At 36.9% G+C, this 14,755-nt stretch overlaps 1 protein-coding gene across 1 annotated transcript in view; it reads right to left on the reverse strand.

The window, feature by feature from the left end:
* The window catches only part of LOC149797469 (uncharacterized), a 163,737-nt gene that overhangs the window by 47,087 nt on the left and 101,895 nt on the right, over positions 1–14,755 (reverse strand). The window lies entirely within an intron of this gene.

The following is a 14,755-nucleotide window of genomic DNA, read 5'->3' on the forward strand; positions in this document are numbered from 1 at the left end:
CAGTTGGAGACAAGATGAAAGTAATATAATTAATGCACCAATACTCATGTTGAACCTGGCATGTCAGTTGGAGACAAGATGAAAGTAACATAATTAATGCACCAATACTCATTCTGAACCTGGCATGTCAGTTGGAGACAAGATGAAAGTAACATAATTAATGCACCAATACTCATGTTAAACCTAGCATGTCAACTGAAGGCAAGATGAAAGTAACATAATTAATGCACCAATACTCATTCTGAACCTGGCATGTCAGTTGGAGACAAGATGAAAGTAACATAATTAATGCACCAATACTCATTCTGAACCTGGCATGTCAGTTGGAGACAAGATGAAAGTAACATAATTAATGCACCAATACTCATGTTAAACCTAGCATGTCAACTGAAGGCAAGATGAAAGTAACATAAATAATGCACCAATACTCATTCTGAACCTGGCATGTCAGTTGGAGACAAGATGAAAGTAATATAATTAATGCACCAATACTCATGTTCAGCCTGGCATATCAGTTGGAGACAAGATGAAAGTAATATAATTAATGCACCAATACTCATGTTGAACCTGGCATGTCAGTTGGAGACAAGATGAAAGTAATATAATTAATGCACCAATATTAATGTTGAACCTGGCATGTCAGTTGGAGACAAGATGAAAGTAACATAATTAATGCACCAATACTCATGCTGAACCTGGCATGTCAGTTGGAGACAAGGTGAAAGTAACATAATTAATGCACCAATACTCATGCTGAACCTGGCATGTCAGTTGGAGACAAGATGAAAGTAATATAATTAATGCACCAATACTCATGTTCAACCTGGCATGTCAGTTGGAGACAAGATGAAAGTAACATAATTAATGCACCAATACTCATTCTGAACCTGGCATATCAGTTGGAGACAAGATGAAAGTAATATAATTAATGCACCAATACTCATGTTGAACCTGGCATATCAGTTGGAGACAAGATGAAAGTAACATAATTAATGCACCAATACTCATGTTGAACCTGGCATGTCAGTTGGAGACAAGATGAAAGTAATATAATTAATGCACCAATACTCATGTTCAACCTGGCATGTCAGTTGGAGACAAGATGAAAGTAACATAATTAATGCACCAATACTCATTCTGATCCTGGCATATCAGTTGGAGACAAGATGAAAGTAATATAATTAATGCACCAATACTCATGTTCAACCTAGCATGTCAGTTGGAGACAAGATGAAAGTAATATAATTAATGCACCAATACTCATGTTGAACCTGGCATGTCAGTTGGAGACAAGATGAAAGTAACATAACTAATGCACCAATACTCATTCTGAACCTGGCATGTCAGTTGTAGAGAAGATGAAAGTAACATAATTAATGCACCAATACTCATTCTGAACCTGGCATGTCAGTTGGAGACAAGATGAAAGTAACATAATTAATGCACCAATACTCATTCTGAACCTGGCATATCAGTTGGAGACAAGATGAAAGTAATATAATTAATGCACCAATACTCATGTTCAACCTGGCATGTCAGTTGGAGACAAGATGAAGGTAACATAATTAATGCACCAATACTCATGCTGAACCTGGCATGTCAGTTGGAGACAAGATGAAAGTAATATAATTAATGCACCAATACTCATGTTGAACCTGGCATGTCAGTTGGAGACAAGATGAAAGTAACATAATTAATGCACCAATACTCATTCTGAACCTGGCATACCAGTTGGAGACAAGATGAAAGTAATATAATTAATGCACCAATACTCATCTTGAACCTGGCATGTCAGTTGGAGACAAGATGAAAGTAACATAATTAATGCACCAATACTCATGTTGAACCTGGCATGTCAGTTGGAGACAAGATGAAAGTAACATAATTAATGCACCAATACTCATTCTGAACCTGGCATGTCAGTTGGAGACAAGATGAAAGTAACATAATTAATGCACCAATACTCATTCTGAACCTGGCATATCAGTTGGAGACAAGATGAAAGTAACATAATTAATGCACCAATACTCATGTTCAACCTGGCATGTCAGTTGGAGACAAGATGAAGGTAACATAATTAATGCACCAATGCTCATGCTGAACCTGGCATGTCAGTTGGAGACAAGATGAAAGTAATATAATTAATGCACCAATACTCATGTTGAACCTGGCATGTCAGTTGGAGACAAGATGAAAGTAACATAATTAATGCACCAATACTCATGTTGAACCTGGCATGTCAGTTGGAGACAAGATGAAAGTAATATAATTAATGCACCAATACTCATGTTGAACCTGGCATGTCAGTTGGAGACAAGATGAAAGTAATATAATTAATGCACCAATACTCATTCTGAACCTGGCATATCAGTTGGAGACAAGATGAAAGTAATATAATTAATGCACCAATACTCATGTTGAACCTGGCATGTCAGTTGGAGACAAGATGAAAGTAACATAATTAATGCACCAATACTCACGTTGAACCTGGCATGTCAGTTGGAGACAAGATGAAAGTAACATAATTAATGCACCAATACTCATGTTGAACCTGGCATGTCAGTTGGAGACAAGATGAAAGTAACATAATTAATGCACCAATACTCACGTTGAACCTGGCATGTCAGTTGGAGACAAGATGAAAGTAACATAATTAATGCACCAATACTCATGTTGAACCTGGCATGTCAGTTGGAGACAAGATGAAAGTAATATAATTAATGCACCAATACTCATGTTGAACCTGGCATGTCAGTTGGAGACAAGATGAAAGTAACATAATTAATGCACCAATACTCATGTTAAACCTAGCATGTCAACTGAAGGCAAGATGAAAGTAACATAATTAATGCACCAATACTCATTCTGAACCTGGCATGTCAGTTGGAGACAAGATGAAAGTAACATAATTAATGCACCAATACTCATGTTGAACCTGGCATGTCAGTTGGAGACAAGATGAAAGTAACATAATTAATGCACCAATACTCATTCTGAACCTGGCATGTCAGTTGGAGACAAGATGAAAGTAACATAATTAATGCACCAATACTCATGTTAAACCTAGCATGTCAACTGAAGGCAAGATGAAAGTAACATAATTAATGCACCAATACTCATTCTGAACCTGGCATGTCAGTTGGAGACAAGATGAAAGTAACATAATTAATGCACCAATACTCATTCTGAACCTGGCATGTCAGTTGGAGACAAGATGAAAGTAACATAATTAATGCACCAATACTCATGTTAAACCTAGCATGTCAACTGAAGGCAAGATGAAAGTAACATAATTAATGCACCAATCCTCATTCTGAACCTGGCATGTCAGTTGGAGACAAGATGAAAGTAATATAATTAATGCACCAATACTCATGTTCAACCTGGCATATCAGTTGGAGACAAGATGAAAGTAATATAATTAATGCACCAATACTCATGTTGAACCTGGCATGTCAGTTGGAGACAAGATGAAAGTAATATAATTAATGCACCAATATTCATGTTGAACCTGGCATGTCAGTTGGAGACAAGATGAAAGTAACATAATTAATGCACCAATACTCATGCTGAACCTGGCATGTCAGTTGGAGACAAGGTGAAAGTAACATAATTAATGCACCAATACTCATGCTGAACCTGGCATGTCAGTTGGAGACAAGATGAAAGTAATATAATTAATGCACCAATACTCATGTTCAACCTGGCATGTCAGTTGGAGACAAGATGAAAGTAACATAATTAATGCACCAATACTCATTCTGAACCTGGCATATCAGTTGGAGACAAGATGAAAGTAATATAATTAATGCACCAATACTTATGTTGAACCTGGCATATCAGTTGGAGACAAGATGAAAGTAACATAATTAATGCACCAATACTCATGTTGAACCTGGCATGTCAGTTGGAGACAAGATGAAAGTAATATAATTAATGCACCAATACTCATGTTCAACCTGGCATGTCAGTTGGAGACAAGATGAAAGTAACATAATTAATGCACCAATACTCATTCTGATCCTGGCATATCAGTTGGAGACAAGATGAAAGTAATATAATTAATGCACCAATACTCATGTTCAACCTAGCATGTCAGTTGGAGACAAGATGAAAGTAACATAATTAATGCACCAATACTCATGTTGAACCTGGCATGTCAGTTGGAGACAAGATGAAAGTAACATAACTAATGCACCAATACTCATTCTGAACCTGGCATGTCAGTTGGAGACAAGATGAAAGTAACATAATTAATGCACCAATACTCATTCTGAACCTGGCATATCAGTTGGAGACAAGATGAAAGTAATATAATTAATGCACCAATACTCATGTTCAACCTGGCATGTCAGTTGGAGACAAGATGAAGGTAACATAATTAATGCACCAATACTCATGCTGAACCTGGCATGTCAGTTGGAGACAAGATGAAAGTAATATAATTAATGCACCAATACTCATGTTGAACCTGGCATGTCAGTTGGAGACAAGATGAAAGTAACATAATTAATGCACCAATACTCATTCTGAACCTGGCATACCAGTTGGAGACAAGATGAAAGTAATATAATTAATGCACCAATACTCATCTTGAACCTGGCATGTCAGTTGGAGACAAGATGAAAGTAACATAATTAATGCACCAATACTCATGTTGAACCTGGCATGTCAGTTGGAGACAAGATGAAAGTAACATAATTAATGCACCAATACTCATTCTGAACCTGGCATGTCAGTTGGAGACAAGATGAAAGTAACATAATTAATGCACCAATACTCATTCTGAACCTGGCATATCAGTTGGAGACAAGATGAAAGTAATATAATTAATGCACCAATACTCATGTTCAACCTGGCATGTCAGTTGGAGACAAGATGAAGGTAACATAATTAATGCACCAATACTCATGCTGAACCTGGCATGTCAGTTGGAGACAAGATGAAAGTAATATAATTAATGCACCAATACTCATGTTGAACCTGGCATGTCAGTTGGAGACAAGATGAAAGTAACATAATTAATGCACCAATACTCATGTTGAACCTGGCATGTCAGTTGGAGACAAGATGAAAGTAATATAATTAATGCACCAATACTCATGTTGAACCTGGCATGTCAGTTGGAGACAAGATGAAAGTAATATAATTAATGCACCAATACTCATTCTGAACCTGGCATATCAGTTGGAGACAAGATGAAAGTAATATAATTAATGCACCAATACTCATGTTGAACCTGGCATGTCAGTTGGAGACAAGATGAAAGTAACATAATTAATGCACCAATACTCACGTTGAACCTGGCATGTCAGTTGGAGACAAGATGAAAGTAACATAATTAATGCACCAATACTCATGTTGAACCTGGCATGTCAGTTGGAGACAAGATGAAAGTAACATAATTAATGCACCAATACTCACGTTGAACCTGGCATGTCAGTTGGAGACAAGATGAAAGTAACATAATTAATGCACCAATACTCATGCTGAACCTGGCATGTCAGTTGGAGACAAGATGAAAGTAATATAATTAATGCACCAATACTCATGTTGAACCTGGCATGTCAGTTGGAGACAAGATGAAAGTAACATAATTAATGCACCAATACTCACGTTGAACCTGGCATGTCAGTTGGAGACAAGATGAAAGTAACATAATTAATGCACCAATACTCATGTTGAACCTGGCATGTCAGTTGGAGACAAGATGAAAGTAATATAATTAATGCACCAATACTCATGTTGAACCTGGCATGTCAGTTGGAGACAAGATGAAAGTAACATAATTAATGCACCAATACTCACGTTGAACCTGGCATGTCAGTTGGAGACAAGATGAAAGTAACATAATTAATGCACCAATACTCATGTTGAACCTGGCATGTCAGTTGGAGACAAGATGAAAGTAACATAATTAATGCACCAATACTCACGTTGAACCTGGCATGTCAGTTGGAGACAAGATGAAAGTAACATAATTAATGCACCAATACTCATGCTGAACCTGGCATGTCAGTTGGAGACAAGATGAAAGTAATATAATTAATGCACCAATACTCATGTTGAACCTGGCATGTCAGTTGGAGACAAGATGAAAGTAACATAATTAATGCACCAATACTCATTCTGAACCTGGCATGTCAGTTGGAGACAAGATGAAAGTAACATAATTAATGCACCAATACTCATGTTAAACCTAGCATGTCAACTGAAGGCAAGATGAAAGTAACATAATTAATGCACCAATACTCATTCTGAACCTGGCATGTCAGTTGGAGACAAGATGAAAGTAACATAATTAATGCACCAATACTCATTCTGAACCTGGCATGTCAGTTGGAGACAAGATGAAAGTAACATAATTAATGCACCAATACTCATGTTAAACCTAGCATGTCAACTGAAGGCAAGATGAAAGTAACATAAATAATGCACCAATACTCATTCTGAACCTGGCATGTCAGTTGGAGACAAGATGAAAGTAATATAATTAATGCACCAATACTCATGTTCAGCCTGGCATATCAGTTGGAGACAAGATGAAAGTAATATAATTAATGCACCAATACTCATGTTGAACCTGGCATGTCAGTTGGAGACAAGATGAAAGTAATATAATTAATGCACCAATATTAATGTTGAACCTGGCATGTCAGTTGGAGACAAGATGAAAGTAACATAATTAATGCACCAATACTCATGCTGAACCTGGCATGTCAGTTGGAGACAAGGTGAAAGTAACATAATTAATGCACCAATACTCATGCTGAACCTGGCATGTCAGTTGGAGACAAGATGAAAGTAATATAATTAATGCACCAATACTCATGTTCAACCTGGCATGTCAGTTGGAGACAAGATGAAAGTAACATAATTAATGCACCAATACTCATTCTGAACCTGGCATATCAGTTGGAGACAAGATGAAAGTAATATAATTAATGCACCAATACTCATGTTGAACCTGGCATATCAGTTGGAGACAAGATGAAAGTAACATAATTAATGCACCAATACTCATGTTGAACCTGGCATGTCAGTTGGAGACAAGATGAAAGTAATATAATTAATGCACCAATACTCATGTTCAACCTGGCATGTCAGTTGGAGACAAGATGAAAGTAACATAATTAATGCACCAATACTCATTCTGATCCTGGCATATCAGTTGGAGACAAGATGAAAGTAATATAATTAATGCACCAATACTCATGTTCAACCTAGCATGTCAGTTGGAGACAAGATGAAAGTAATATAATTAATGCACCAATACTCATGTTGAACCTGGCATGTCAGTTGGAGACAAGATGAAAGTAACATAACTAATGCACCAATACTCATTCTGAACCTGGCATGTCAGTTGTAGAGAAGATGAAAGTAACATAATTAATGCACCAATACTCATTCTGAACCTGGCATATCAGTTGGAGACAAGATGAAAGTAATATAATTAATGCACCAATACTCATGTTCAACCTGGCATGTCAGTTGGAGACAAGATGAAGGTAACATAATTAATGCACCAATACTCATGCTGAACCTGGCATGTCAGTTGGAGACAAGATGAAAGTAATATAATTAATGCACCAATACTCATGTTGAACCTGGCATGTCAGTTGGAGACAAGATGAAAGTAACATAATTAATGCACCAATACTCATTCTGAACCTGGCATACCAGTTGGAGACAAGATGAAAGTAATATAATTAATGCACCAATACTCATCTTGAACCTGGCATGTCAGTTGGAGACAAGATGAAAGTAACATAATTAATGCACCAATACTCATGTTGAACCTGGCATGTCAGTTGGAGACAAGATGAAAGTAACATAATTAATGCACCAATACTCATTCTGAACCTGGCATGTCAGTTGGAGACAAGATGAAAATAACATAATTAATGCACCAATACTCATTCTGAACCTGGCATATCAGTTGGAGACAAGATGAAAGTAACATAATTAATGCACCAATACTCATGTTCAACCTGGCATGTCAGTTGGAGACAAGATGAAGGTAACATAATTAATGCACCAATGCTCATGCTGAACCTGGCATGTCAGTTGGAGACAAGATGAAAGTAATATAATTAATGCACCAATACTCATGTTGAACCTGGCATGTCAGTTGGAGACAAGATGAAAGTAACATAATTAATGCACCAATACTCATGTTGAACCTGGCATGTCAGTTGGAGACAAGATGAAAGTAATATAATTAATGCACCAATACTCATGTTGAACCTGGCATGTCAGTTGGAGACAAGATGAAAGTAATATAATTAATGCACCAATACTCATTCTGAACCTGGCATATCAGTTGGAGACAAGATGAAAGTAATATAATTAATGCACCAATACTCATGTTGAACCTGGCATGTCAGTTGGAGACAAGATGAAAGTAACATAATTAATGCACCAATACTCACGTTGAACCTGGCATGTCAGTTGGAGACAAGATGAAAGTAACATAATTAATGCACCAATACTCATGTTGAACCTGGCATGTCAGTTGGAGAGAAGATGAAAGTAACATAATTAATGCACCAATACTCACGTTGAACCTGGCATGTCAGTTGGAGACAAGATGAAAGTAACATAATTAATGCACCAATACTCATGTTGAACCTGGCATGTCAGTTGGAGACAAGATGAAAGTAATATAATTAATGCACCAATACTCATGTTGAACCTGGCATGTCAGTTGGAGACAAGATGAAAGTAACATAATTAATGCACCAATACTCACGTTGAACCTGGCATGTCAGTTGGAGACAAGATGAAAGTAACATAATTAATGCACCAATACTCACGTTGAACCTGGCATGTCAGTTGGAGAGAAGATGAAAGTAACATAATTAATGCACCAATACTCATGTTGAACCTGGCATGTCAGTTGGAGACAAGATGAAAGTAATATAATTAATGCACCAATACTCATGTTGAACCTGGCATGTCAGTTGGAGACAAGATGAAAGTAACATAATTAATGCACCAATACTCATGTTGAACCTGGCATGTCAGTTGGAGACAAGATGAAAGTAACATAATTAATGCACCAATACTCATGTTGAACCTGGCATGTCAGTTGGAGACAAGATGAAAGTAATATAATTAATGCACCAATACTCATGCTGAACCTGGCATATCAGTTGGAGACAAGATGAAAGTAATATAATTAATGCACCAATACTCATGTTGAACCTGGCATGTCAGTTGGAGACAAGATGAAAGTAATATAATTAATGCACCAATACTCATGTTGAACCTAGCATGTCAGTTGGAGACAAGATGAAAGTAACATAATTAATGCACCAATACTCATTCTGAACCTGGCATATCAGTTGGAGACAAGATGAAAGTAATATAATTAATGCACCAATACTCATGTTCAACCTGGCATGTCAGTTGGAGACAAGATGAAAGTAACATAATTAATGCACCAATACTCATGCTGAACCTGGCATATCAGTTGGAGACAAGATGAAAGTAATATAATTAATGCACCAATACTCATGTTCAACCTGGCATGTCAGTTGGAGACAAGATGAAAGTAATATAATTAATGCACCAATACTCATGTTGAACCTGGCATGTCAGTTGGAGACAAGATGAAAGTAACATAACTAATGCACCAATACTCATTCTGAACCTGGCATGTCAGTTGGAGACAAGATGAAAGTAACATAATTAATGCACCAATACTCATTCTGAACCTGGCATGTCAGTTGGAGACAAGATGAAAGTAATATAATTAATGCACCAATACTCATGTTCAACCTGGCATGTCAGTTGGAGACAAGATGAAAGTAACATAATTAATGCACCAATACTCATTCTGATCCTGGCATATCAGTTGGAGACAAGATGAAAGTAATATAATTAATGCACCAATACTCATGTTCAACCTAGCATGTCAGTTGGAGACAAGATGAAAGTAACATAATTAATGCACCAATACTCATGTTGAACCTGGCATGTCAGTTGGAGACAAGATGAAAGTAACATAACTAATGCACCAATACTCATTCTGAACCTGGCATGTCAGTTGGAGACAAGATGAAAGTAACATAATTAATGCACCAATACTCATTCTGAACCTGGCATATCAGTTGGAGACAAGATGAAAGTAATATAATTAATGCACCAATACTCATGTTCAACCTGGCATGTCAGTTGGAGACAAGATGAAGGTAACATAATTAATGCACCAATACTCATGCTGAACCTGGCATGTCAGTTGGAGACAAGATGAAAGTAATATAATTAATGCACCAATACTCATGTTGAACCTGGCATGTCAGTTGGAGACAAGATGAAAGTAACATAATTAATGCACCAATACTCATTCTGAACCTGGCATACCAGTTGGAGACAAGATGAAAGTAATATAATTAATGCACCAATACTCATCTTGAACCTGGCATGTCAGTTGGAGACAAGATGAAAGTAACATAATTAATGCACCAATACTCATGTTGAACCTGGCATGTCAGTTGGAGACAAGATGAAAGTAACATAATTAATGCACCAATACTCATTCTGAACCTGGCATGTCAGTTGGAGACAAGATGAAAGTAACATAATTAATGCACCAATACTCATTCTGAACCTGGCATATCAGTTGGAGACAAGATGAAAGTAATATAATTAATGCACCAATACTCATGTTCAACCTGGCATGTCAGTTGGAGACAAGATGAAGGTAACATAATTAATGCACCAATACTCATGCTGAACCTGGCATGTCAGTTGGAGACAAGATGAAAGTAATATAATTAATGCACCAATACTCATGTTGAACCTGGCATGTCAGTTGGAGACAAGATGAAAGTAACATAATTAATGCACCAATACTCATGTTGAACCTGGCATGTCAGTTGGAGACAAGATGAAAGTAATATAATTAATGCACCAATACTCATGTTGAACCTGGCATGTCAGTTGGAGACAAGATGAAAGTAATATAATTAATGCACCAATACTCATTCTGAACCTGGCATATCAGTTGGAGACAAGATGAAAGTAATATAATTAATGCACCAATACTCATGTTGAACCTGGCATGTCAGTTGGAGACAAGATGAAAGTAACATAATTAATGCACCAATACTCACGTTGAACCTGGCATGTCAGTTGGAGACAAGATGAAAGTAACATAATTAATGCACCAATACTCATGTTGAACCTGGCATGTCAGTTGGAGACAAGATGAAAGTAACATAATTAATGCACCAATACTCACGTTGAACCTGGCATGTCAGTTGGAGACAAGATGAAAGTAACATAATTAATGCACCAATACTCATGCTGAACCTGGCATGTCAGTTGGAGACAAGATGAAAGTAATATAATTAATGCACCAATACTCATGTTGAACCTGGCATGTCAGTTGGAGACAAGATGAAAGTAACATAATTAATGCACCAATACTCACGTTGAACCTGGCATGTCAGTTGGAGACAAGATGAAAGTAACATAATTAATGCACCAATACTCATGTTGAACCTGGCATGTCAGTTGGAGACAAGATGAAAGTAATATAATTAATGCACCAATACTCATGTTGAACCTGGCATGTCAGTTGGAGACAAGATGAAAGTAACATAATTAATGCACCAATACTCACGTTGAACCTGGCATGTCAGTTGGAGACAAGATGAAAGTAACATAATTAATGCACCAATACTCATGTTGAACCTGGCATGTCAGTTGGAGACAAGATGAAAGTAACATAATTAATGCACCAATACTCACGTTGAACCTGGCATGTCAGTTGGAGACAAGATGAAAGTAACATAATTAATGCACCAATACTCATGCTGAACCTGGCATGTCAGTTGGAGACAAGATGAAAGTAATATAATTAATGCACCAATACTCATGTTGAACCTGGCATGTCAGTTGGAGACAAGATGAAAGTAACATAATTAATGCACCAATACTCATTCTGAACCTGGCATGTCAGTTGGAGACAAGATGAAAGTAACATAATTAATGCACCAATACTCATGTTAAACCTAGCATGTCAACTGAAGGCAAGATGAAAGTAACATAATTAATGCACCAATACTCATTCTGAACCTGGCATGTCAGTTGGAGACAAGATGAAAGTAACATAATTAATGCACCAATACTCATTCTGAACCTGGCATGTCAGTTGGAGACAAGATGAAAGTAACATAATTAATGCACCAATACTCATGTTAAACCTAGCATGTCAACTGAAGGCAAGATGAAAGTAACATAAATAATGCACCAATACTCATTCTGAACCTGGCATGTCAGTTGGAGACAAGATGAAAGTAATATAATTAATGCACCAATACTCATGTTCAGCCTGGCATATCAGTTGGAGACAAGATGAAAGTAATATAATTAATGCACCAATACTCATGTTGAACCTGGCATGTCAGTTGGAGACAAGATGAAAGTAATATAATTAATGCACCAATATTAATGTTGAACCTGGCATGTCAGTTGGAGACAAGATGAAAGTAACATAATTAATGCACCAATACTCATGCTGAACCTGGCATGTCAGTTGGAGACAAGGTGAAAGTAACATAATTAATGCACCAATACTCATGCTGAACCTGGCATGTCAGTTGGAGACAAGATGAAAGTAATATAATTAATGCACCAATACTCATGTTCAACCTGGCATGTCAGTTGGAGACAAGATGAAAGTAACATAATTAATGCACCAATACTCATTCTGAACCTGGCATATCAGTTGGAGACAAGATGAAAGTAATATAATTAATGCACCAATACTCATGTTGAACCTGGCATATCAGTTGGAGACAAGATGAAAGTAACATAATTAATGCACCAATACTCATGTTGAACCTGGCATGTCAGTTGGAGACAAGATGAAAGTAATATAATTAATGCACCAATACTCATGTTCAACCTGGCATGTCAGTTGGAGACAAGATGAAAGTAACATAATTAATGCACCAATACTCATTCTGATCCTGGCATATCAGTTGGAGACAAGATGAAAGTAATATAATTAATGCACCAATACTCATGTTCAACCTAGCATGTCAGTTGGAGACAAGATGAAAGTAATATAATTAATGCACCAATACTCATGTTGAACCTGGCATGTCAGTTGGAGACAAGATGAAAGTAACATAACTAATGCACCAATACTCATTCTGAACCTGGCATGTCAGTTGTAGAGAAGATGAAAGTAACATAATTAATGCACCAATACTCATTCTGAACCTGGCATATCAGTTGGAGACAAGATGAAAGTAATATAATTAATGCACCAATACTCATGTTCAACCTGGCATGTCAGTTGGAGACAAGATGAAGGTAACATAATTAATGCACCAATACTCATGCTGAACCTGGCATGTCAGTTGGAGACAAGATGAAAGTAATATAATTAATGCACCAATACTCATGTTGAACCTGGCATGTCAGTTGGAGACAAGATGAAAGTAACATAATTAATGCACCAATACTCATTCTGAACCTGGCATACCAGTTGGAGACAAGATGAAAGTAATATAATTAATGCACCAATACTCATCTTGAACCTGGCATGTCAGTTGGAGACAAGATGAAAGTAACATAATTAATGCACCAATACTCATGTTGAACCTGGCATGTCAGTTGGAGACAAGATGAAAGTAACATAATTAATGCACCAATACTCATTCTGAACCTGGCATGTCAGTTGGAGACAAGATGAAAGTAACATAATTAATGCACCAATACTCATTCTGAACCTGGCATATCAGTTGGAGACAAGATGAAAGTAACATAATTAATGCACCAATACTCATGTTCACCCTGGCATGTCAGTTGGAGACAAGATGAAGGTAACATAATTAATGCACCAATGCTCATGCTGAACCTGGCATGTCAGTTGGAGACAAGATGAAAGTAATATAATTAATGCACCAATACTCATGTTGAACCTGGCATGTCAGTTGGAGACAAGATGAAAGTAACATAATTAATGCACCAATACTCATGTTGAACCTGGCATGTCAGTTGGAGACAAGATGAAAGTAATATAATTAATGCACCAATACTCATGTTGAACCTGGCATGTCAGTTGGAGACAAGATGAAAGTAATATAATTAATGCACCAATACTCATTCTGAACCTGGCATATCAGTTGGAGACAAGATGAAAGTAATATAATTAATGCACCAATACTCATGTTGAACCTGGCATGTCAGTTGGAGACAAGATGAAAGTAACATAATTAATGCACCAATACTCACGTTGAACCTGGCATGTCAGTTGGAGACAAGATGAAAGTAACATAATTAATGCACCAATACTCATGTTGAACCTGGCATGTCAGTTGGAGACAAGATGAAAGTAACATAATTAATGCACCAATACTCACGTTGAACCTGGCATGTCAGTTGGAGACAAGATGAAAGTAACATAATTAATGCACCAATACTCATGTTGAACCTGGCATGTCAGTTGGAGACAAGATGAAAGTAATATAATTAATGCACCAATACTCATGTTGAACCTGGCATGTCAGTTGGAGACAAGAAGAAAGTAACATAATTAATGCACCAATACTCACGTTGAACCTGGCATGTCAGTTGGAGACAAGATGAAAGTAACATAATTAATGCACCAATACTCACGTTGAACCTGGCATGTCAGTTGGAGAGAAGATGAAAGTAACATAATTAATGCACCAATACTCATGTTGAACCTGGCATGTCAGTTGGAGACAAGATGAAAGTAATATAATTAATG

Source organism: Sinohyriopsis cumingii, chromosome 6, assembly GCF_028554795.1.
Source record: "Sinohyriopsis cumingii isolate HCF-2022 chromosome 6, ASM2855479v2, whole genome shotgun sequence".
NCBI classification, from domain to species: Eukaryota; Metazoa; Mollusca; class Bivalvia; order Unionida; family Unionidae; genus Sinohyriopsis; species Sinohyriopsis cumingii.